The sequence below is a fragment of the Leuresthes tenuis genome, unplaced genomic scaffold (genome assembly GCF_036924035.1).
Source record: "Leuresthes tenuis unplaced genomic scaffold, fLeuTen1.0.hap1 SCAF_6, whole genome shotgun sequence".
Lineage (NCBI taxonomy): Eukaryota > Metazoa > Chordata > Actinopteri > Atheriniformes > Atherinopsidae > Leuresthes > Leuresthes tenuis.
In genome coordinates, this window is record NW_027325360.1 from 26,044,924 (window position 1) to 26,071,103 (window position 26,180).

The 26,180-nt window shown below is 38.7% G+C and overlaps 1 protein-coding gene across 8 annotated transcripts in view; it reads left to right on the plus strand.

The window, feature by feature from the left end:
* The window catches only part of arvcfb (ARVCF delta catenin family member b), a 192,110-nt gene that overhangs the window by 18,184 nt on the left and 147,746 nt on the right, over positions 1-26,180 (plus strand). For all 8 annotated transcript variants that reach the window (XM_072388468.1, XM_072388472.1, XM_072388470.1 and 5 more), the window contains exon 2: positions 21,247-21,331. The gene's annotated coding sequence lies outside the window, so the exon portion shown is untranslated. The remainder of the gene's footprint in view (positions 1-21,246; positions 21,332-26,180) is intronic.

Sequence of the window (26,180 nt, forward strand, 5' to 3'; positions counted from 1 at the left end):
AAAGCTGTTGACCAATCTCCAGGATGGCTGAAGGCCAACTTCTCCTTCAAGTGACAAGTCGTTTACCATCGTTGACTCTGACCACAGTCAGTTTGTCCAGCAGCCATTGATGTAGCCTGTCTAGAAATATCAAGGTCAGGCAACGATACTCTGCAGTGTTTTTTTAGGGCACAGCACACATGACAACTGTAGAGGTGAAATCTGGTTCAGGCAGCAGCTGGGGGAGGTGAGGAAAGTGCGTGAGGTCAGCTAATTCCCCCATTTCATAACTGGAGCAGATGCTCAAACCTCTCACCCCGATTGGGACATTTTTCTTTCACGTGCCTGTCAAGTGGACATGCAAGAGGTAACATGCAATTAGTGTGGGTAAGTGGTTAATTGGTATGACTCCTTACTCTGCCAGCTATTATTTTGAACACAAAAAGTGTTATGCAGGAAATGTAGCAACAAGAAAAAGCATTCTCTCTACATCACATCACTGTCACCAGTCTGCTCAGAAAATAAAATGGCTTGGCATTTGTAAAAATCCTAAATGCTCATCCCAGCCAGAGGTGAAAATAGAAATTAGGCTGTGGCATCCTCCCACCTTCTTTTTTCACAAAAGCCTTAAGGGACAGCTCACAGGTAATATTCACTCTGTGAAAGGTTACTAATCAGTTTGTGTCATGACAGAATATTTTTCCTTTTTCAAGCATAGCTCTGCTATGAAACGAGAGACTCTAATCTCTTCATCCCCCTCCTTTAAAGCTTTGAACATAATAATCTGACATAGTCGGAGTGATCAGTTTTTTTTCTTTTTGCCACAGTATGTGGATTTTTGGATTTGTGATATAACTACAGTGAGCGTCAGCAGGACACTGACAAAGCAGATCTGTCTACTGCAGTGATTATCTGACAGTATCAGGAGAATGTGCCAGCTGTGCTGACATACAGTGCAGGACTGGATAAGATTAATGCGTTGATCATTTACAAACGAATCAAGATATCTTTTAATCATAAAGGGCTGTCAGAGTTATGAATATTGCTTAACTATATCGAACTTTTTGTGTCACCATACTGTAGCTTTTTGCCTAACAAAAGAACATCGGCACAACTCAGACAATTTCAATTTAAACATATCCTCAACTTTTAAGTAGTGCTTTCTTAATTAAAAATATGAGATGGATCATTTTTACTTGTTTTAGTAATTTATCTTTTTTTTATTTAATCCATAGTTCTAAGAATGGTCATTTCACACAACTGATTTTCCCTTTATGTCTTCTACGTTGACCATGTCTTTTTTACCTAGTGTACCCTTCACTCCTCCCCTTTTCTTTCTCTCAAACGTTACTGTTGCCACAGCCATGCTATCAGCCCTTGGCTTCCAACAGGGAGCTGATCACATTTAAAATTGCTCAGTATCTAACTAAGATGAAATCTCATTCCACAAGGATTTTCTTCTTAATACAGTGCAAGGATTTTCTCGCCTTTAAAGTGGAGACAAGTTAAATTCCAAGCCCCCTCCCGCCCTTTTACTTTCCTTCCATGCTGCCACCCTCACATCCTCATTGAGTCTGCTGTTGCACTTTGTTTTCTCCATCTGGAGTCTTTTCTGTTGGTCTTTCAGTAAGTATTGTTATGCTTCATCCAGGTTTAGCTGGTGTTTAGTTTTAGGTTATCGCTTTGTCTCTGAAGTTTGGTAGTTCATGTAAGGATTTATTTCAAGCTGTATGAGACTTGTTCCATAGAAAGAGGGAACAATTTAAGGCTATGGTATAAGCTTTGGGTATTTTAGGCATCTTTTCTATTCTGCTTTATTTTCAATAATCTTGAACATTGAGAGATTTCCTGGTGTGTGGAGGTCAGATGATTAAAAAGCTGCTCGGCAGAGAGCGCGGGCTAAACTGACAGGTGTTGGAGTGTTAGGAAATCCTTGGCAAACTTAATTTGGATTAACCGCCTTGGCACAGAATATGGGGCATTTTCAATGTAAGCTTTAGGCTTTATCTGCGATTCAGCCTTCCAATGGTTATCTGAGAAAATGTCAGGCGTGGTGACAGCGTCCTGCCTTTGCTGCTCTTTGCTCCTCTTCCCTGAACTGACACAAGTCAAGCGTTGATGTTTCTCATGTGACAGTTACAGGGTCATTGATGTGGAATGGTCATAGCTGTGTGCTTTGTAACTGACAAACACGCATGACTGACACCACTTCTTACACTCGGATGCTGCAAACATAACTGAAGGCTTTTGATTTGTGTTTTTGCCTGCATGTAACCAGCTGATGCCTCAAAAGTGCTTTGTCCCTGAGCTTTGACATATCCATCACTAATGAATGAGTGAGAAAATAATCAGATCTCATCTGTATGCCTTCACCTACATTCTTTCTGGGAATAGATGGGATCTGTCTGATTGTTTTAATTTTCTGGATCCCTTTAAACTCTGTAGACTTAGGGGTATAGTGTGAGGTGAGTTCAGAAAAGACAGGCTTTTGTTGTGTTAGCTGGTTTGACAAATTCTACTGTTTTAAGAAAAGATAGTGATGCTGCAATAGTGATAATATTTTTTTGTTTATCCAGGCTTTCATTTTTTGGGGTCTGTGCACTCTTACATAAAAAGGAACTTTTTATTTGTCATTTAGCACATCTACTGCTCAAAATACACTGGCTACCTGACACTCAATCCAAAAGTGCAGATTTGAATGAAGAGATGTGATCAGTATGAAAATTACTAGCATCTTTGTGGCTCCAATTAAGACAAGACAAATGCTAGCAAAAAATTGTTTGTGCTGCCATTATTTTGTGACGGCTGCACATTTTACCTACAAGAAGCGCATTTAGTTCTGACACTGTTCCATAACAAGATGAGAATTCTTGATCAAATCAAAGAGAAATGCATTTTATTGAATATTCTCTGATCCGCAGTGGGGTTTGGACTGGATAAATTGAAAAAAAAACTAAAAAGAACTGTAATGGTTCTTTGAAGGCTTACAGACTTTCCATTTTTAATGTATTTTTTCAAAAAACAATTCATGGAAGCTGTTAGCAGAGTTCTGGTTAAAATGGTTGTGTAGAATCAACTGTTTGGTAAATTTGATACTGAAAAGATTCCATTGAATCAATATTATATCATGATTACATTTGTTTCTCGAAATGCCAGCATTTGGTCAAAGTCTAAATGTGGTACGCCGTCCAACTGCTAAGATGACTTGAGAATTCTTGATTTTTTTAGGAATGTTTCTTCAACATCAGTCGATAGCTTTCCATTTTGTTGTGATGTTAAACATCAACATAGGTTCAGTCATTCTGTCTGATCACATTAAGAACTCATCAGCAAACAAATCTGTGAAAGGATGGTGAATTTCTTTTTGTGCAAATAATTGAATCTGAAACCCTGAACCTAAACAGCTCCAGAGCAGCTTATAGTATATCTTTGACATGTCTTATCATGGTGATCTCGTCAAGTCAAGTCAAGTCAAAAAAGTCACTTTCTTAACACTGAAAACTATGACTTTAGGCTTGATTTTTCTCACAAACCCCTTAAACTCACCTCTCTGCTGCTGATACGTGCAAATACAGTATCTTGCAATATAAAATACAACTTACCTAGTTGGCTCATTTATGTTTTTGGTTCCTTGGGTACAAAAGAACATCTGAAAACACAACAATACTTAAACCTAAGTGTTTCTTATATTTACTCAGGCAGCTTTTGCAGAGCAAAATTAGCTTTCATTTGGTTTAACGATTTTAAATAGAGGGCTGCACGGTGGTGTGGTGGTTATCACTGTTGTCTCACAGTGAGAGGGTTCCAGGTTCAACTCCTGGCTGTGTGGAGTTTGCATGTTCTCCCCATGTATGTGTGGGTTTCCTCTGGGCACCCCAGCTTCTCCCATTGTCCAAAAACATGCATGTTACAGGGTCATTGATGTGGAATGGTCATAGCTGTGTGCTTTGTAACTGACAAACACGCATGACTGACACCACTTCTTACACTCGGATGCTGCAAACATAACTGAAGGCTTTTGATTTGTGTTTTTGCCTGCATGTAACCAGCTGATGCCTCAAAAGTGCTTTGTCCCTGAGCTTTGACATATCCATCACTAATGAATGAGTGAGAAAATAATCAGATCTCATCTGTATGCCTTCACCTACATTCTTTCTGGGATTAGATGGGATCTGTCTGATTGTTTTAATTTTCTGGATCCCTTTAAACTCTGTAGACTTAGGGGTATAGTGTGAGGTGAGTTCAGAAAAGAGGGCTGCACGGTGGTGTGGTGGTTATCACTGTTGTCTTACAGTGAGAGGGTTCCAGGTTCAACTCCTGGCTGTGTGGAGTTTGCATGTTCTCCCCATGTATGTGTGGGTTTCCTCTGGGCACCCCAGCTTCTCCCATTGTCCAAAAACATGCATGTTACAGGGTCATTGATGTGGAATGGTCATAGCTTTAACCTAACCAATTAACCTAACATGCATGTTAGGTTAATTGGTGTCTGTGTGGCCCTGTGATGGACTGGCAACCTCTCACCCAATGACCACTGGGATAGGCTCCAGCTCCCCCACGATCCGACCAATGGATTAAGCAGGTATAGAAAATGGATGGATGGATTTTAGAGAGCTCATCAAAAGAAATTCTGTTATATTTTTTTGCTTTGCTTTATTCTCCTTCAATCTCTAAAGCAGGGCTGGACGATAAAACGATCTCAAAATTAGATTACGATTATGCCATTGGTGAACACAAAAAGTCACTCATCACTCGAAAAGGTATCACCTCAGCGACTATGCAGAAAGCATGAAAATAAGAGCTGATCCAAGTCGATACTCGCAGTACAAACGTCAAACAGGAAAATGCATCTGCTCTGATCACATGCTCCTGTACACACTGATAAACAGCAGCCCTGCAATCCCACCTCACACTTGCAGGTCATCTGGCAGCTCAACAGGTTCAAATACATATCATATGTATGCATGTATGGCTAAATGGCCTTAAAAAGGAATATGCCTTTACGCTTTGTCACCAGTTTTTCCAACACTATGTTTGCTCTGGTGTTATGTAAGGTTAACATGTTCCAACAGGCTGCAAAATATTCATCCAACATTAATGCTGGAGAACCACTTGTATATCTGCCATCTGGAAGATTTTAGTCAGAGGCAGAGCTCATCGTTTGGAAATATATGACAGACCACGTGTAGTTATCTAAGACAGGTTTGTAATAGTTGGTCATTGGACTTTATATCGTGCAATTTTACAAAAAGACAATAGCATAATAATTAGAATAAATTCAATTCAATTCGGTGATATTTATATAGCACCAAATTATAACAAATGTCATCTGAGGGCACTTCAATAATACAGTCCAATTCAAGCCAATTGAAATTCAATTAATTGTAATTATAATCCAATCAAATCCAATTAATTAATTTCAAAATTAGTCCAATCCATGCATACAGAGCCAATTGCAAAACATCCATGTTTGCCCTCATGTCATGGCTACAACTTCTTGCTGTATCACATACTGTATCGGATTTATTGGCCAGCCAAGCAAAAATGCTTCCTCAGTAGAACTTGATGATAACTGCAAGTTGACTGGTTGTTGGGGCATGCAGTCATGAGGTTGGTAGTTCTGCTCTTTTAAATATAAGATGTATGTACTATTCCTGGTAATGCTGATCAAAGTGAACAATTTAAGCTCAGAAAGGTAATTGTTCAGACAGAGAAATACTAATTTTTCAAAATATTTTATACTATTTATGCACCATAGAAGTGGACCTCTATTACAAGCTCGTATCTGCACATATTTCATAGCAATAGTTGTAATATATCAGCGATTGAAATGTACTTTTTTGGCAGAGTTTTGACTTCATTAAAGTGATAAAGAGATGTTGGAAAAGGAATTAAGCTTCTTTTCAGTGGATGATTTTAATATTGCAGATGAAGCCTCGGTGCCTTCAGTTAAGCAGCTGGAGGTTGATTAAAATGTCAATTAGTTTTCAGACTTATGTGAATCACTCAGATATGAAATATTTATAAATATATATGCAGGATAACTGTTTCGCCCCCTTCAAACCTGCTATTTTAGATGTTGCTTTAACTACTCCTTTGCTCTGATTAAATATTTCCATTGCTGAACTTGAAGGAAAACACCACATAGTTCTGGAAGAAAAATACAATAATTTAGACATAAGTTTTTCTCGGGGTAATGCAGGGTATATTCGTTTGCTCTGCCGAGGAATGTTGCTTTTGGATTTAGGATGATGGCTGTAAGACTAGATATATTCACAGTAAAACAATATCTTGTAACATCAAAGCAGCCGTCCTGATTTATGTTCACAGCATTTGAAGAATATACTATTCCCTTGCCGTATTTCATGCTGAATAATTGTAGCTGCAGCGAACATGTCTTCAACCACCAGTGATGCATTCACCATCTGAGCTGAAAAGGACAAGATGGAGCTCAAATTTGTGGGAATCCCGGGGCTTATTGTGATGGTCCTGTGTATGTTCTAAAATTGAGTTCACTGGCCTGTTTTATACTTTGACATTTGAGTATAGAGCCCCCTAATCTAATCAGTATGTTTCCATGGTTCCTGTCTGGATGTTATAGTGATGTCAGTACAATTCAGGAGAATTGTTGAGTAGAAAAATAAAAACTACCAGATGGAGTCACTGTAGATAATAAAACGTTGCCTAAAAAAAAAAGATTATTTCAGCACTATTAACAGAATAATAAAGGACTGAGAGTGATGAAATGATTTAGTTTTTTACTTGTAAGTCCTCCCACTGTCTTAGTAGATCAAGTTCTCATCCTAATGCTTGTCGCTTATGTTGCTGTGCTATGCTATATACTGCTCTTGTATACAAAATATTTCCCAAACTAAAGCACCCAAGAGTAAGTCTTTTTGGACTTATAGGATATAGTAATGGAAACTGTGAGAGTAATATTCAGTGCAGTTGTTATTAATAAGGCAGCTACTTAAAGCTGCACTTCATGAAGATGTTCAAGATGTTATGGTGTGTTGGTGGCCGCATGCAGTTTCAGATGCTTCAATGCATTTCTTGGTGTCTTCATATTGATATACTCATTTTACACTGTGTGTTACATAGTGTGTGTTTGTTTGCATACATTTTTGTGTGCACATGCAGATTATCGGAATAAACGCTGAAAAATTGCATGACTGAGCATACTTGTGAATGAGCTACTTGGTGAGCAAGCGACTTAGCCGAGTTTGTGTTTGTGAGTAGGCGATCAAACAAACGAGTCAGTGTCTGAATGAGTGTGTGAGTGACTGATTCATTATTACTGATGGAGCGTGTTTTCTCTCAGTGTTAGTCCAAGTGTTGCTGCAATGTGTTTAATGTCTGGCAGCCAAAGGTCTGCAATCCAGTTTAATGGAGCAGTTGTCGCAATAACTGGTGTAACAGTGTGAGATTCTGCTCTGCACACAGTTCGCTGCCTCCCCCACCGCACACTACAGTGATCTCTCTTCACGCTTGTCTCTCCGGAGAACCACTCAGCTTTTCTCCAGACTCTGCTTGATGTTTGCTATGGTTGACAAGGCATCAGAGGCCTGGTGAAGTTTATACAGCCCTCCGCATAATGGTACAGGAAATATGCCTCATCCCTGCAATGATGAAACACTGTATTTTCTGATATATGATAGATCATGGAATTTCAAAATGCTTCATTTTTATTATTTTGTATGACTGTAAGAACAAAACACTGTTTCTTAAAGGAGCAGTGTGTAATAATTATGGTGATTTATTCACAGAAATGGAATATAATACATATAACTATGTTGTTAGTGCTATATAGTCACCCTATTAAATGAGTCGTTACGTTTTTATTACTTTAGATTTCGCCTTTTTATTTACATATATCGCGGTCCACTCTACACAAAGCTTTACCCTGAAGGACACCATTTGCATCACCATATTGATTACAGTGGCCTAGAAGGGACAAAGGGTGGTGCAAGCTACTTTGCAGACGATCAGATGATCTGATTAAACAAACGTAACGTTTTCTCTGTGTCCCTGTTGAAAACTGTTGATTCACATGAGTTTATGGACCAAAACTACTATTTAGCTTTGGTAGCTGGACAGAAATTACTCGGTGTCATGTTATAGAGATCAGCTGATTTCAATCAAAGTGTAATGTGATACTAAGAGGCTTTGAAGATAATGTCACGCAGGTGGTAATAAAACACTAATACAATGCCTACAAAACACTAATAAAGTGCAGAACAACTAACATTGACATTTACTGTAAGTTATCTTTTCACAGAATATTTAACCAAATGTAACATCTATTTATAATTGATATCTCTAAAAGTAACCTCAGAACTTGAGAAGGTGGTTTCACTCCATGGAGAAGACATTGTGACACATTTGTGTGATGGATGTGTTGGGTAGTGTGTGCTGCATGCAGTGTCTGGCTGGTTTCTCCAAAGCATGGAGTGTTGCGTTCAAACAGCAATCGTAAATTACAGAATCTGACGAACAGCAGACAATTACACGATGCTCCTTTAAAATCATGTTGTAAACAAAGAAAAAATTAACTGTGTATATTTTGTATTATTCAGTATTATCAAACAGGCCTTTTCTCGTTAACTGTGGAGTTATAGGTCAGTTTTTTCTTTTCATGACTTTAGAAGCTGTTGAAAAAGGGCACATTTGTTCATCCTGATGAATGTAACTATCACTCATCAGGATGGAGACTGACCGGGACTTTCCTGGTGGCGTTACAACATTTGAAATAATGTACTATCTTACTATCTGCTCCAAATATTGTTACTGTAGTTTCATCATTCTCAAAACTATTTTTTTCTGCTGGTTGTCGACTGTTCTTCTTCATGTGAAACCATCTTATCATTTGTATGCATTCAAACCATAAGCTGCATGTAACCACCCAGGATATGAAATGAAAGGAAATAAGAAAAGAATGAAAACATTAGAAAGAGGAACTCATAGAATAATAAATGTGGTAAATATGGACCTATAAAAGGATATTAATTTAAGGTGAAGTAAATGTGGAGATTTTTTACTATTTATTGTTTTATGATTTATCTACATGATCTTATTTTTCCTTATTTTTTAGCTGAAGAGATAGATAAATATTAGAATTAAACCAGAATGCCAACATGATTAAAAAAATAAAAGTTTTATAGATGAATGAATGAATGAAACTAATTCCGCATTTATATTTTATATTTATATATTTATATTTAGTTTGTCATAATTTAAAATGATTTTATTGTTTATTATTCTTTCCTGAATTAATCTTCATAATTCCTTATCCATTTATTTATTCTTTTCCATATTCACTCTTGTTGTGCATCCATCCATTACCCTTTATCTCAGTCATATAAGCTTATCATATAAGGCAAATAAAATGGGTAGTAAAATTTCCCCTGGCTTAACTTCCATCAGACTTCTGATTCAGATTAAAAAAGGATTTTCAAAACCATAAACATAATACCATTTTTATACAACTTGATATGGATATTCACAATTTTACCTCTTCCACCACCTTTAATCATATTACATCAGAGCACGTCCCTCAAGATTTTATCAAATCTACTCATTAAAATCAATAAAACAAGATAAATGGTTTATAATATAATATTGTTTTGTAAAGGGCAGCAAGCAGACTATGAAAGAGTCTCTTAATGCTCAGTTTTTACATGAAGAATAATCATGCAAAAGTCTCATAATTTTTCTGAAATACCAGAAATCATATTTTACATTCGTTTAAGTGAGACAATTGAAAATCCACTTTGGATTGGTCTTCCATAGAAACATCAACTTGTGTGCTTTTGACATGAAAAAGAATTCAGTGATGGAGGTCTTATATTTTCCTTTCATCCTCACAGGGCTTTGCAGGATCACACATCACAGCATGTTGGGTGTGATCAGGGGGAATACCTCTGATTTACTGGGAGGATTCATACACTGCCTCCCTCCAGAGCAACATGCTTCCTAGATCTCCAGGGGTCTCTGCGGTACAGTAGACTAACCAATATGAACTATGGCTCCTCTGGCTCCTTGAAGCTCAAACAATCCACATTTATTTGGCCTGTTCAATGAAATCTTTTACCAGACCAGTCTTGTGTGTTTCCACCTTGTTTTTCATGGTTTGTGTCCACAGCATGGGGCACAACAGACAAAGCAAATACTGCCTTTCCTTTGTGCTATATTGAACTTGGCATGCAAAAGCACAGAATTTTAAACCAGAGATACTCAAACAGTGTGTGATGTAGTGAGTTAGGGCCTGAGAGTATATTCTAGTAGCATAAAGAATGTTCATCTCAGATGTTTAGCATTCCAAATGATAAATGTCTATTGTGCTGCACTGAGAAATCCTCATTTTACTCTGCAGCCACAACTATGTCTGATGGATGCAACATTGGCAAGATAAGTCGACTAATTAGTGTCCAGCAACAGCACCTCTGTGGTTCTTCCAGCTATGATGCGGCCTAAGAAATCTAAGCTGCTTCTCTGCAAATGGGTTTTGTTTTGTTTTCACACCCATAGAGGGCAGCTGTGCTCTCTGCAATCTCTCCACTCTAACAGAGGAAAAGACACACAGGGAAAGAGACATATAACAGCTTCCCAGAGGAAGAGGTGTGTTTTTCAGTGTGAATGCCCCAGCATACTCTGAGAGTCTGTTTTCTCTGTGTTGTTTATGGCCTCACCCTGCTGTGGTGCATGTGAAGAATCATGTAGGTGCCCGGTGAAGTCAGGCATTGGCCTCAGACAGCGGACAACGTCTTGATGCTCAGCTCTCTTCTATTTACTATTTGTGAAGTGTAACCATTGATTACCACTGCCTCAAATGACTGAGGGGTAATGAATCATAATGGAGTGAAAGGTTGGTCACTGACACTCAGATATTCAGCATGAAAAAAATGGGAATTACCTGCAGAACGTGACCACGGCTGAGCTGTTATTCTCATGCAGTACAGTTGGCTGCGCAGAAAGGCTCTTGTAGATGTAATGTGTTTTTGTCAAACAGCAGAGGCTGAGAAAGAAAGAGATGGAACAGTGTGAGTGCTGGCATGAGATCAGCTCTCTATAGTCAGGCTCCTGGCAGACACTGGACTGTAATAAACCAAACAATATCACATTAACACTCAAAGTCCAGCATTAATGGGGCCAGGCCTTGGCCAGCCGATTACGTTAATTTGCACATGGACGCACGCACACAGTACTATGCGTGCCCACTCTATCCCCACTGACTGTTTAATACAGTAGCTTGGTATTAATTATAACCGTTATATGTTGCTTCTGAAAAATTACCGAGCTTGTCAGCACTCACTGATTTACATCGTTCCATAAATCAAGAGGCACAAGTTGCTTTTTATCCCCTTCTGGCTTGAATAAATAAACACTTTTTCCAGTGGCTAAGCCTGCTTTACTGTGCTGTTGATCGCACATGACAGACCTCTGCTCTGCCCCTCCGTTGTTTTAAATGCCAAACAATAGCCAAAGCTTTGCAGCTGTCATCATGCATGCAAATAAGCAACTGATTTTCTTAACCATACACATGTTACTACATAGACCTATGGTTTTTTTTATGATACATGGTAAGAAAACTGTCTGTTTATGTTAACCATGGGAGCAACAAGTTACATTCTGCCTTTGCTAAACACTCACTTGTTGTTCCACCTTGGTAGTTTTAATCAACCAGTAACCATGAATCATGCGGCATCAACCAGGAAAAAGCATTTCTTGACAAGGTCTTTTGTATGTTTTTATTGGAGCTCTGATTCTGAGAGTTCTATCTGTAACTGACAGGGAGTGAACAGCAGTGGTGACCTTTTCTGAACTTCAGTGTTACACTAATCGCACTAAATTGCCTGTTTAATGGTAGATTTAACACATCGGAAGTCACACAGTATTACATATCATGAGAGACAGTTAAACATGCTCTACTAGCTATGGCACACACGACTCAAGCATTCAGACAGCTATTATTTACATCTCAATTTGACCTCGTCTTCCTGCAGTAGCTACAGAACTTGACTGCTGGCTCTTTGTAAAGATGGACACAGTTCTAGTTGACCCTCACTTTATTTCAAATTCAATTCTCCCAAGTTCAATTTGAACACTGTGACGAGCTGTCACAGTCCAAAAACATCCCAAATGTCTGATCGCCAAGATGTTTGGCAGCCAGATTGATAGTGGTGCTAGTCAGTCACAATAGCTCTTTTTGCGTCTCTGTTTTCTCTTCTGGACACTTTGTGTACAGGATTGAGATAACTGTTTGTAATTCATGTCTTTTTTGTGAATCAGTTTAGACTAGCATAGAAAAGGCCCAAATCAGCTTGGATGATGCATTACGGCTAAGAGGAGATGATACTGTCCTCTCTGTTCCCTCACGAGTTATTGCTGCAATTTTGTCAGAAAAAAGTTTGAAAAGAAAGTTGTGTATTTACTCTGTTGATTAATGCAAATTCATGTCACACATACAGTAGTTACTATGTCTTTAATTGCACAAAAGATTCCCATTGAATGTTTGCTTTATATATTTGGGTGGATGGTTATTGACCAGTTTATTGGGATTTTCATGGATAGATACCTACAATGTTGATGACAGCATTGCAGTCAGCCTGTCACAAAAGTCACTCATAAAGGAAAGCTGGAATGTTGAAGTCCACTGCTGCTCTCTAAATCCATGTCAGTGCTTGCTTAATTCCTCTGAACATCTTTATTTCATAACCTTCTCGTGCTTTACCCTTTCTTTTTCTTACACTATTCATGCCTCCCTTCCTTTATCCGCTCTTCCCACCTTTACTCATTTCAGAGTCCCTCTTGCGGCAGACTGCAGACACTGTTTAAATTGGATGGAGTTTGTGCAGCTGATACAACCCCAACAAAAGGGAAAGATGTGATATTTATTTCTCTGCTTGCAAACAGACTGCGCCATCTTAGCTGTGGGATTTGGCTGATAGTGTGCCACACTGAATGCAATAAACCAGGTGCGTGTGTTTGTGTGTATATGTGGTCCTAGTCCTTTGTACAAAATTGTGTGTCTCATTATGTGTGCAATATCTTATGATTTTCTGGAAAAGGTTTGACATCGCTGTGAGACATCACCTAGCACACATTGTTCTACTGTTTGGTCTGCTTTGCCACAAAGGAAATCATCCATGACAGAATAAACTTCACAGCTCACTTTGAGCACCTAGGAGCATTTCTTGTCTTCCTGCCATCTTTCTACTCCCTTTCCCCACTTCCCTTTGTGTTTCCGGCTGCACTGCTCTCACCCAGTCCTTAGCCACAAAGACCATAGGAAACAAAAGGCATATTATTACTTTTTATCGTTTTAGAGCAGCTTTTGACAGTTTACCCACCTGCTGCAGCACAAAGCTGATCTGATTTAGCAGCACAGTATGTGTTTTGTTTACCTCTATATGATAGTGTGGATTATTTATGCAGCTTTAACTTGGAAGCCTCCACTCTGAATGCCAATCTTTGCAGCACTGCTGCTTCTGCATGAGTATTTACCGCTCCTGGATGGGCTCCAGACTCAGATACATGGCTGCAGGCTTGAATAGATGTCAGAAAGGTCTGCACTTGCATTTTTCTATTGGGAGAACTCAATATGGTGTTGCTTTGTTAGATGTGAAAGGAGGGGTGAGGTGAAGTGGGCCAGAGGATATAAATGGAACAGCATGAACTGAATGAGCAAAATATTTAGGACATGATATTAAGTTGCATCTCCTTTCGTGCAAGTTTAAAATCTAACTTATCTGCTTCCCTTTTGGGACAGGTATATAATTTGCAAGTGGGCTTGGTAAGAAACAGCTGCTTTTAACGATGTGATGAATTCAGTTCTCTTTGTTGTAGTTGTTTTTCTGTATGTTTTTTCTGTATTTCTTATGTCTTAATGACAGATACCTCTGCAAAGTTCCACTCAGCAGGGGTGGCATGGCAACTGAATACTGAATCTTAAATGTTGGAAGACAAAACAAACTGAAACGTGTCGAGTGGTTTTGAAAGTGTGTGTTTTGTCAGGGAAAATACAGAGGATTTGAGTTTGCATTTTTGAGTGCCACAGATAGGGGGCTGGGGCAGGGAAGGGATTCCACGGTGCATTAAGTCCATCTGAATGGATTTTTACTGTGCTCCGGTTTTTATAACACTACTGAATCACCATTTCCATTTCCCTAATTCTTTCCATCTTTTGTTGCATGCAGCAGACTTGGCAACTATTGTTTGACACTTTACTTGTGCCAGAGGAAGCTGTGTGTGTGTTTGGGTGTGTATTTGGGAGATTTGAGATTGGCTAATCCATAAACCATAATAGGGGACTTTTGCTTTTAATGCAATATCAAGTCGAAATGTCTTTGTCTTTAGCAGTGTCCATTTTACTAACTAGTAGAGGTGAGAATGGGGGCGTTATACCCGGGCAGGGCTACATTATGCACTTTGGAGCTGCTGGATTAAACAGGAATTTTCACCTTAACAGTATATTATGAGAGACCCTAGAATCAGGGAACTAGTAATTTAAGAACAGAAAAACTAAATTAGTGTTTTGAGGATTTTCTGCAACAGGAGCAATAAAAACTTTTTATTAGATTGTGCTCCAAGATAGAAAAAGAATTTATGTCTGAAGATGGTGAAGGAGACAATAGCTCATAAAGACAAATTATGGCATACCCATATTGAATCTGATCTATAATTTGAAGATTGGATCTGCAGTCTAATAGTTTCTCACACCCAAGGAAATCACCACAAAAGCTTTTTCACTTCAAAACCATTCGACTCAGCCATGGAAGCAATTTTTTATTTTTTTATGTCTGGCCTGAATTATTTTTGAGAAAAATCAGCTTTATCTAAGTTAGGAAAGAGGTGTTTTAGTCTTAACATAAGAATACCAGTGAGCCATCTTGAGAGAGTTATTAGACAAAGGAACAAAAGTTCAGAAAGACTTTGCCCCCCCCTTCCCACGGGGGCTTTAATCCCTCTTGTTTCTTAAATCTGATATCCAGTAAGACCTCCTCCATCACTGACCCCCACCATCACTATCCCTTCATCCTATTAGCAGTAAACTAATTGGACTCCCGATAAACCAGACAAGGTCACAGAGTCATTGAGAAAAGACATCAGTTAAAGTGTTCCAATCTTGGAAGTGAATGGGGTTTATATAAATTAAAGGTGGACTGCCTCAATTAAGAAAAATACAAATAGAAAAGATTATCAGGTAAGTTGCTCAAGACACGCTGTTGCTCTAGACATGTTGCTACAGACATATTTAAAATTTAGTCTCTAAACATCTACTTTACATGTAGTAGTCAGACACTTGCTTATACAGATGAAGGATGCATGCACATTCTTGGATAAGAGTTGCAAGACTAATAAACTTCCTATACATTTTCATGATTTGGGAATTGTGTTGAACAACTATTAACGTATTTCCATTCAAAAACATTGTTTCATAGTTGAAAGTTTTACTGTAGACTCGTGGAAAACATGATCTGTGAATATTTCTATCTGCAGTAGGCATGGGTTTTAATTGGTTCCAGCTCGGCTTGCCATCAGTGAGAACACAGCAACTGTACGTGCATGCTAATTCCCACTGAGGATGCTGCAGTTAAGGCTACAAGAAACGGGCAGAGCCCACATTTTCCTGTCATCAAGACAGTTGGAAGCTGTGTAGAACTGATGTCTTGTGTCAAAAGTAGTAACTAGCCTTGATCATGAGTATCTGAAACACAGCACATAGTGACAAATCTATCTCTGGGAGGTAGAGACTGGACTGGTAAGTTTTAGCCCTCAGAGCACTGATGATAAACTACCATAGCTACAGATTTAAAACGAGTGACAGAAACCTTAATCTGGGGCAGTGGCTGGCACTGATTGTGCTGTTAGATTGGGCTTTATCGATTATATCAACAAGTTCATTATCACAAATGGTGAGAAGTGATCAATTACCCTATTTTTGGCTTCCAAGTGAGTCCAGCATTGAGAAATCCAGTGTTCCTACAAAGTAAAATCTGTGTGCATACAAATCCATGGATGCACTTAGGCCCAAAGTGCACAAAGTGAGCACTTTGTGCCATTGGCACTCACAGGAACCAAATCCACCATTTTACTGTCCTAGAAGCACAATCATCAGCTTTTGGCAAATGACTGATGATGATCAAAGTTAGAAAATGAGCCATCTACCATAACATGTGTATGGCCTTTCCATACATATGTTTCTGGTGCTGCAACAGGTTTGCTATGCTGCCACTTAAAGATGTATTAGACTTATGGCCTGATGGTCTGTTCAACACTGCATCTTGCAAAACCAAACCACATGCATATCGCTGAGAAAACATGACTGTCTTTGATATGATTTAATGCAGCTGCCATTACTCTAGGTTGTTATTGTTATACAGGATTTGTGGTTAAGAAGTATTACTCTTGATTTTGCAATTTAGGATTTTTTTCGCATTATTTTGATTTATCAGATTAATATGACACATCATACACTTCTTGTATCTTAAGACTGCAAACTTGAGAAAACTATGAAGGTGTAAGTATCAGTGTTAGCACTTTTAAGTATTGCTATAGCAAAAATAAATTGATTTGTTAGGTTTTTGTTTCTGCTGGACATAAAAACTGCTCACGAGCAGAAAAAGGTTGCTGTTCAGCTAATCTAACAGCTGCTTTATTGTTAATTTAGATATGAGAATGAGATCAGTTTCCTATTTGGAAAGCAAACATTTTGCAATCTGTCAAACTGCTGCTTTCGGCCGTTTCTGTCACATGATAAAAAATGATTTAAAGAAAAATGTTTATGTTATCAAATGCTAAGAATGACTTTGTCATAGAAAATGAGCTGTGCTTACAAGTTTGGCATGTATGTAGTCATTAATCCTCCCAACACTTCACATGTGGGGGAACATGAGCCGTCTGGACGGGATCACTTCTTTTAACTACCTCCCTGCATTTCTGTGTGTGAGGAGTTCCGTCATCGATGAAGACGCTGGATCTCTCTCCAAATGACTTCCACATAACCTCATCTGTCAACATCAATTAACCCTCAGCAGTATATCTGAGGCCAAGCTGTGCTGATGCCAAGACCTGCAGACAGTATCAGTGGAAGTGTTTAAAAGAAGCTGAAGAAGCGGACATTCTACAGTTTCGATTTCAGTTGAAAATTTGATTACCAACAATAATGTAAATAAATGAAAGGCGTTACCAGTCTTGACCCAATATGTATGTGATCTGTTTAAGTAATTGATATTTCATTTGTAAATTCTCACTTTTTAATGACCTTTGATCATGTAAAATAAAACAGGTTCCACCACCACAGTACAGCTACCCATTGTCTCGCTCTGTACACCCACTTTAATCCACTTTAATGTAATTTTTTGTTGTTGTTGTTGTTTTTTTTAGCTATGGAACCCCTGCCAATTGATCTGTTTCTACCATTAAATGGTAGTGTTTTGTAACCACACCCATATGTAAAAGATGGACATAACCACTGAGCTTCAGACATGCATTCATGATAAAAGTGTCCAAAAAGAGCAGTTGTTGTTTCACTAAACTCCCATTCAAAAAGCTTCAACTACTCTCATCAAATGCAAGTTAAATACAGCTACACTCATTTCATCTGGCATGTGTGCTGTTGGTCCTTCTGAAAACAATTCCATAGTTTAATGAATATTAGGCCTTTCCCTCTTGTCCAAATATGGCCACTTCTGGCTCCAAAGAGATAAAGATGGTGCTCAAAACGGTAGTGACAGCAGGACCACGAATAGACCCATCTCTCAAAATGTGCTCCCACTATGTCAGGCAAACTGTACAGCCTGAGTCCATATGGTTCAGTCTGCCTTCCCCCATCCCCCCTTTCATCTTATCCCCACACCAGCCCCCTTTTCCCAGCTGGTTATCAGACTGTGAGGAGAAAGGAAAAGTCATTTTTATTTTTGTGATGGTGCATATGATCTAACTCAAAGAAATTTAATTTAAAGTTCAGCTTGTTGTAGGTGTGTTTTAACTGAGTGTTGTTCAGCAGCTGTGGCATAGGCAGGTGTTGGTCCAGTGCACCTGACAAAGAATGCTGAAAGAAATCAAAATCTCATCTGGGCTTTTTCTGCAGAGTTTTATTCCTGTTTGTCTTAACATGCTTTATTCCCTCCTCTATTTCAAACTCCTGAAATCCTCTGCACGTGAGAACAAAGTCTAGATTTTCTCTGGGACCAGAAAAGGCTGCTGCGATGTTTCCGCCTGGATGCTTTCAAGATGCCTATCAGACTGTGACTGAGGCTCAGGCTTTGGAGTAGATGTTGTGTGTGTATATGTGGGACAGAGGGTGTGGCTGCTGGAGATGAAGGAGCACGCTGGGAAGGCTGACTCTTCCGACCCCTTGGAACTCCAGATGGACTGCAGGGGGCTATTATTTAGGAGTGCAGGAGCAAATTGCTTTTTAATCGATCATATTCCCAGTAAAATCCACTCCCAGCAGCTACAGTGCTTGCCTACTCTTCATTCTATTCATGGAAGCTGCCTGCCTCAAACTACTGTAGATGTGCAGTGTGAAAGACAGATAGAAATGGGCCAGTGGGGGTGAGATTTGTTGATTATTTCAAGTCAGTAAATATGGCATCATGTTTTCTACTCTTTTTTCAAGTCAAAGCCTCTTTGTGGTAGTATTTTTGTTCCTTGAAATCAAAGTACTGCAACGACCTCGTCATACTCATGTGGTTTCAAGTGGCATGAGGGCTGATAGCAAGCTCTTTGCTTTTTTGTTTTTGTAGAAGGCCGTAAAACTTGGGTGTAAGACATTGTTCCTTTAACAATGAAAAGAAAATTCTTTGCAGCATTAAACACCACAGGACCTCAGTCAAACAGGTATTATGCTTCTGTAGAAGCCTAACAATACTGTAATGTGATCACTTCACCTGCTCCAGCATTTGGTATCTATTTGTTTTTCTTGTGCAACCAGAATGGTAACAGGGATAAAACTGAATCAACCTGTGCTGCCAATGCTTGCTGGATCAGCTTTCCAAGATGTCTTTATTTCTAAACAACATGTCCCTCGGTGCACTTGAATAATAAACTTAATTTGCTTCACCTGTAGAACTTGAAAAATATGTAACTATATATTTTCACAAAGCAATGAATCACCACTTTGTAAAGTGTTTGTGGTGTCACATAAAAGATTTTGCAGTTGTAAATGTTGTCACATCCTCAACATGGATGTGCTTTTTGCTATTTGCTGATAGTACACTGTATTGTATGCCAAACATATTCACTCACCCATCCAAATAATTAAATTCAGGTGTTCCAATCACTTCCATGGCCACAGGTGTATAAATTCAAGCACCTAGGCATGCAGACTGCTTCTACAAACATTTGTGAAAGAGTGGGTCGCTCTCAGGAGCTCAGTGACTTCCAGCATGGTACCGTGATAGGATGCCACCTGGGAAGCAAGTCCAGTTGTGAACTTTCCTCGCTACTAAATATTGTGGTATATTGTACAGATTTAAAACGAGTGACAGAAACCTTAATCTGGGGCAGTGGCTGGCACTGATTGTGTTGTTAGATTGGGCTTTACCGATTATATCAACAAGTTCATTATCACAAATGGTGAGAAGTGATCAATGACCCTATTTTTGGCTTCCAAGTGAGTCTAGCATTGAGAAATCCAGTGTTCCTACAAAGCAAAATCTGTGTGCATACAAATCCATGGATGCACTTAGGCCCAAAGTGGTAAATATTGTGGTAAATATTGTGGTTATAGTGGTATTATAACAAAGTGGAAGCAACTGGGAATGAGGTAACTCAGCCATGAAGTGGAAGGCCATGTAAAATGACAGAGCAGGGTCAGCGGATGCTGAGGTGCAGAGTGCGCTGAGGTCGCCAACTTTCTGCAGAGTCAATCGCTACAGACCTCCAAACTTCATGTGGCCTTCAGATAAGCTCAAGAACAGTGTGTAGAGAGCAGTGGTGTAAAGCACACCGCCACTGGACTCTAGATCAGTGGAGACGCTTTCTCTGGAGTGACTAATTACTCTTCTCCAATTAGAGCGGAGACTGTGAGCCAGGCCTTCTCGTCCAACATCAAAGTTCAGAGTGAGAGTTACTTTTCTTGCGGCACACTACAAAAAACATGAATACGTTGGAGGTACAAAAACAGGATTGAAATGTGATACAATAAATGTCATTCTTGAATTTCACTGTTGTATCAGATTATTAAAAGAATATCTGAAAGGTCATCTTAAAATGACCGTTAGAACTCACTTTAATGTAAAGGGAAATGTAAAGTACAGGAGCAACAAAGAAAAATTAAAATGACCATGTGTGATAAACATGTGGCAGCTTTGCAAAACCCATTCCACACACATACCGCACAATAGGAGAGGGATTAATTAAAGAGCCCAGCGTGGAGAGAAGGGGAAAGGATGGAGAGGTATGTCATGCTCTCCTCTGTGGGGCATGTGGTGTCTCTGTCAGTATCTTGTCACCGTCTCGCCCCCTGAACAAACAGGACATGAGCCTCACTACTCCATTCTGCTGTCTGGCTCTTACGGTGCACCACCCATACTGTTGCTATATTCTGGTTGTTTTCTGTTGTTTGTTGCCAGCTGTGTGTGTGTGTGTGCTGTAGTGTATTATAACACAAAGCTGCTTTTGCAGAGCAGTTGGCAGACTCATAGTCAATGAATGTTGATTGTAAATTATAAATCCGATACCAGCCATTCAATACTGTCAACCTTTGACTTGCTGGAGCTTTTTCTTTAACCACAGCAAGTCAATATGTTGATGTTATTTTCAATGTTACATGTCTGGCCAGAGAAACTGGAATGGCTCTACTCAGCAGGCTCGGGATATCAGGCAGGAGTATAAAGATTTATCTAAGGGATATTGCAACAGTAGGAAGCAAATCCAAAAATGATGATCTAAATTCTGCTGACACCTGAGAAGCAAGCCCTCCATATCTTTCTCATGTATAGTGCAAAATCCTCATGAATCATTTATATTAACATTTTGACATAATCAGCTTCAGCAGATGACTGCAGTTGTTTTTCCCTATTGATCCCGACTCATGCAAATATACATAACAGTCTTAATAGAAGTTAATTATGTAGACATTTAATTTGCTGTTTTGCAAAGGTAGCTTCTTTGTTGTTGTATTTATAGGTCATGTAATATTCTGCACAAGAAATGTAGACTGCAAATTGAACAATAGAAACGTGAACCTGACTTTACTCCGTCCATGGAAAAATCATTTGGCAAATCTGCCACAAGTGAAATGTCTTTCACTCTGTTTTGCAGGTGCAGCAGCTCAAGGGTTTTGACTCCAGTCTGATAAATGTCAACCACCTCAGATATTTGTATGGGTCTTTCTCTTCAGCTAAAGGTAAGATCATCCTCCTTCAAAACAAGTCAAGCTGTAATTTTTTGTGAGAACTTAAATGCAGGGAAAACTTTGTGTCTTTTACATTTCTGGTTGCTACAGATTGCTCAGGTAAAGTGACAGTGTGTTGTATGACCAGTGGGTTAGGGTTAGGGAACATTACTGTCATCAACAGGATCTTTACATCCTTCTGTTCTCTAAGGTTTAAAGCAGATGTTTTCCATAGTTTGCAGTCCTAAAACAGCACAGTGCAAACATTTCTTCACATTTTTACTGCTGTAATCTTTTAATCATATCATTCATGTAATGATTCATTTATGATCGTCTGATGCAGATTTTAAGCATTTGGACCCACTATTTTCTCAGCTGATTTATTTAGAAATTTAGGAAATAATATCTGGGCTTTAAGAAACTTTACACACTTCAAAAAGTTACAATATGTTTTTTTAAGTATTATTTTCTCATGAAAATTAATTAAGTTGAATTAATGAATTAAAAACCAAGCATTTAATCTCTTCTTTTTTGTAAAATTCAATGTGATTTAGTGATTTGATTAATTGAGAGTGATCAGAATCAGATTTTATTTTTGAATATCTGAATTTGTTTCCCCAGAATTCAACAAAAGTTTTTTTTTTTTAAAGAAAAAAAAAGAAAAAATCTTACCTCCCCATCTTCTTCAGTTTCACATTTTTATGCTTCATACTTTGCTTCAAAAAGCCACCACTGCAGTGGATTTATGGAACAGGTGCAGCATATTTTCTAAAAAAGACGCCACACCGCATCTGCAGATATGCTGATGGTGTACAAAAAGCTGGAAGACAGCTCATCAAGTACGAGTCAGGATGATACATTACAGAAATGACATGATTTAATGATGGGCTCATAAACCTTGCAGCTGAGGTATAGATGACTTTGAAGCCATGTTATTAGGTTTCTTTCATTCTTTCATTACATGAATAAATTGCTGATTTCTAGATTTGATTAGAGTAACTGATGCATCTTTTTTCTTCCATTAAGGAAAAAGTAAAAAAGTCACTTTGCTGTGTCATTAACATTCATGAGACAGTCTCCACTGTTACATCCTGTTCAAGTTTATTGCATGGATCTTGAGTAATTGTTGTGTTCCCACTGTCTTCATCAACTTCCTTGTGTTGCCATTCTTTTCACTGTCTTCCAAAGTAATGATTTTCTTGTGTCACGGAAGTTGGTTAATCTTTTGTTACCACCTGATAAACAGTTCAGGCATTGATGTTGGTTGCCTGGGAGCCATAAACAGAAGTTGAATCTATTTATGGAAGTAAAATAACAAGATGAGCACAAAGTTTAGGAAAATAGTCAGCCTTTTCATGTATTTTAATTTAATCTTTGTCTAACTTTGATATGAGAATACTCTTTAGACACTGATTAACTTAAACACAGACTCTAAAGGGTATGTTATTCCTGTTTGCTTCTGAGGATAATCCTGTTTCTGGCCATTAAAACTGACCATTTGCATAGTTTATCTGAAGAAAAGGCGTATCTCTGTTCTAAGCCATGCTTTGTTTCTGTTTTGGTGATGTACATTTGGTTTAATGGGACTGAGCTACTGTGCTGGCTGTTTTTGGGGGAGCAGTGCACCACCCAAGCAGGATCTAGGCATCTCGACCAGAAGTTATGTCCTGGCCTTAGATGAGATATAAGCTTTAAGACTCAACATGAGGGAAAGATTTAGAGACGTTCACACAGAATGGTGAGAACAGCTTTGCTGACATGCGGTTATTGAAAGCACTGCCGTGGGAGATTAAGCCACCTCCGCCAGCTCCCAGGGGCTATGAATCTGTACTGGTTGGTCTTTACTATTCCTGTGAGAGGCATGGCTGTTGGGACGGAACCATTAAGTTACTCTTTACTGTCATCTGCTTCTCCACTGCTGGTGTACAGCAAAGATATCCAATGTTATTCATTTGCTTTTATGATTTCAGATTTAAATATTCACATCTTAAAACCTATGAAATTTTTCCATTTTGATTCATGAAAGTGGAAATAGGGTACCATCTGTGGACTGACTGTTTATGGCATACTGGCTTCCAAAACAGGTCAAATCAGGGGCACACGTATATACTCTCAGTTCATTACCTCACAGTTCAGTCAGGACTCATTCCACTGATGAAAATTTAGAATTTTTTGATTTATGGCCTGTGTAGATCATACATGAAAGCAAAATTTATGCCTTTATTGGTGCCTGTGGAGTTTTTCTTACATGGAAAATCTTTTTTTTCCCATATTCATCTTCAACAACACATTGCATTTTTTTTGCTTAAGATTTGTTGACTACTGTAGGGATTTCTTTTTTACTTTTGTTCTTTCTGTTTCCAGCAGCATTTGAGGGATGTTTGTGTGTCTGAACTGAATGGAATTTTATCCGGTGGGAATTTCCTTTGGAAATATCTTCGGTTTGACCTTTCTCCGTAACACTTTGGCAGCAGCTCCTCAGTCATAAATAATTCTCCCATAAGCCTTTGCCATACCTTCACAAACTTTCAGGTTTAGGTACAACAGGGTTAAGTTGTAAAGCTTAGAGAGTAAACATGTGGCAGAGAGGGTTAAGTGCACTGACATGAGAACAGTAGAGTTGTCCATCCACAAGCCTTGCTTCTCATTTCAAGGTCAGTTCATCCATAAATCCATGGCCCACCAAAATGTCATTGGTTTAATTAATTCTCTTCAGCCTCCCAAAGAAAGGCCAGTTTAATAGTTAGGGAATGCATATTAATCTACTGGCAAGGGGCCAATTATGGCTGACTGTCACTGTTCACGAATACGAAGTGAGGACTAATTTGACCTCTCCAGGCTTGAGCTATATGATTAAGTTCCTGTGTTCTCAGGGTTTCGTGTAATTGAACTTCAGATATGTTGGCAGGCACCTCGCTCAGTGTCGTGCAGAAACATATTTGCTAACATACAGGTTACATAACATCAATTTTGTGCTGTTTGGTAACATGACATGAAGTCTCATCTTCCTATGTTTTATTAATGCTGAGCAAACAGTACTGCGGAAAAAAAAAGAATATTGATCGGATCGGAAGGACCTCTACAGAAGCTGGAAAATTAGCCTTAGAAATCGAGATATTTCTCTCATTTGTTGTTGGCAGAAACAGAGACTACTGTTAGTAGCTTTTTATCTTATTTCAGTGATTTTCTACTGATGTGTCATTTTGTGTAATATTGAGAAATTACTACAAAATTGCTGGCTACTTTTGTACGCTATATGTTCTGCTTGGTTACCTTTGTTTGTTGCCTGACCAGTATTCTGTATGTATGTGTTAGTGTTTCATCAAGGTTCTTGTTTCTTCTTGTTTGTCCAGCTTGTTCATATTTTATTTCAGTTTTTTGCAATGACTACGTTGTTTGTTTGTTTTTCCTTCACCTTTAGCATCTCATACGTCCCATCCTATAATGTTCACTTCATTTCAAATGCCCTTCATCTCTTTCTGCCCTTGTGTGGAAGCGCCCTGCCCTTGAGTTTTATTCACTATATTTCTCTTACACGGACACCTCTGAGGAACCAGCATTACCACTCGCCTGTAGTTCAGCTCAACAATAGCCTGTTTACCAAACAATCAGGATAGAACAGTATTTATTAGGCTGTTCGTACGCTTTTATAATTCACATTTTATCTTGGTGCCGTCTTGTCTTCTTTCACACAGCATTTCTCACATGATTAATAAGAACAGTTAATTCATTGAGTTTACACTCTCAAATTTAAGCCATGTTGCCTCTGAGATGACTTCATGCCTTCCAATCCCTCAGCTTCAGGATGTGTTCAAATTTTGTTTATTTTTCATTTTGATTCATTTAATGCCTGATTGAGCCTGAAGCCTCTGCATATCATTTTATGCACTGAGGGGATGTGAAAGGTTAAAAGAAAATGACTATATATAATACTGTTAATGTATATCAAGTGGGTGACGCTTTTTTTCCCTGACTGAATCGGGCAACATGAATTGGATAGGACAGAGTGCGAAATGGGTTTTCAGCCATGCAGTCAGCTCCAGTCCACAGTTGAACGTGCAATCTTTTTAGGAAATTACCGGTTATAATGACAAAGCCTTCAAGTTCCTCACGTCTGCATTTACTACAATAATGACTCTGTGCGTACTTGTAACTTGCCATTTCCAGAACCGGTGTTTCTAGCCACCTTAAGATTATATGTTTGACTTCAGATCAAAATGAGCATGGTTCTACAGGAGGTGTGGTTGGCGTAAAGCTGATATTTGCAGAGTCCTGAGATGAATATGGCTGGGTTCAGTAATAATGCTGAACCGAGGTTCATGTGTAACTGCTGCACAGTCAACAAGTCACTACAAATATGATATATTCCTCTTCTGTCAGTGTACCACATTAGTAAGACTATTGAAATGCTTTAGGACCAAAAGCCCATTTCAGTGGAATGGTCTGTAAAGCACTGAGGCATGTGTTTACAGCTTCTCTCAGTAATAATTATATCCCTCATAGCAATGCAGCGTCAACAAGCACTTCACTCCAGTAGGCCTTGATTTCTGGGTAACAATTTTGGATGATTTATTAAATGGACACAAAGTACAGTGCCAACCCGGGAGGGACAATATCCTGTGTTTGTGTCCTTGTTTTTCCAATGTTGTAGTGACAAGTCCGAGCGTTAACCCAGGGGTTGTTCTTTTTGGTGTTAGTGCTGTTTTTCTTTTTGCTCTGGTGTCAGAAAAGGTCACCATTGACCCTTTTTCTGTTTTTAATTTCTTATTTTATCTTATTGGTAGCACAGTTCAAATCTTTAGTATGACTTTGTAACACTTTCTTAGCTGTTGTTGATAGGTGCAGCAGAGAACCACAGTAC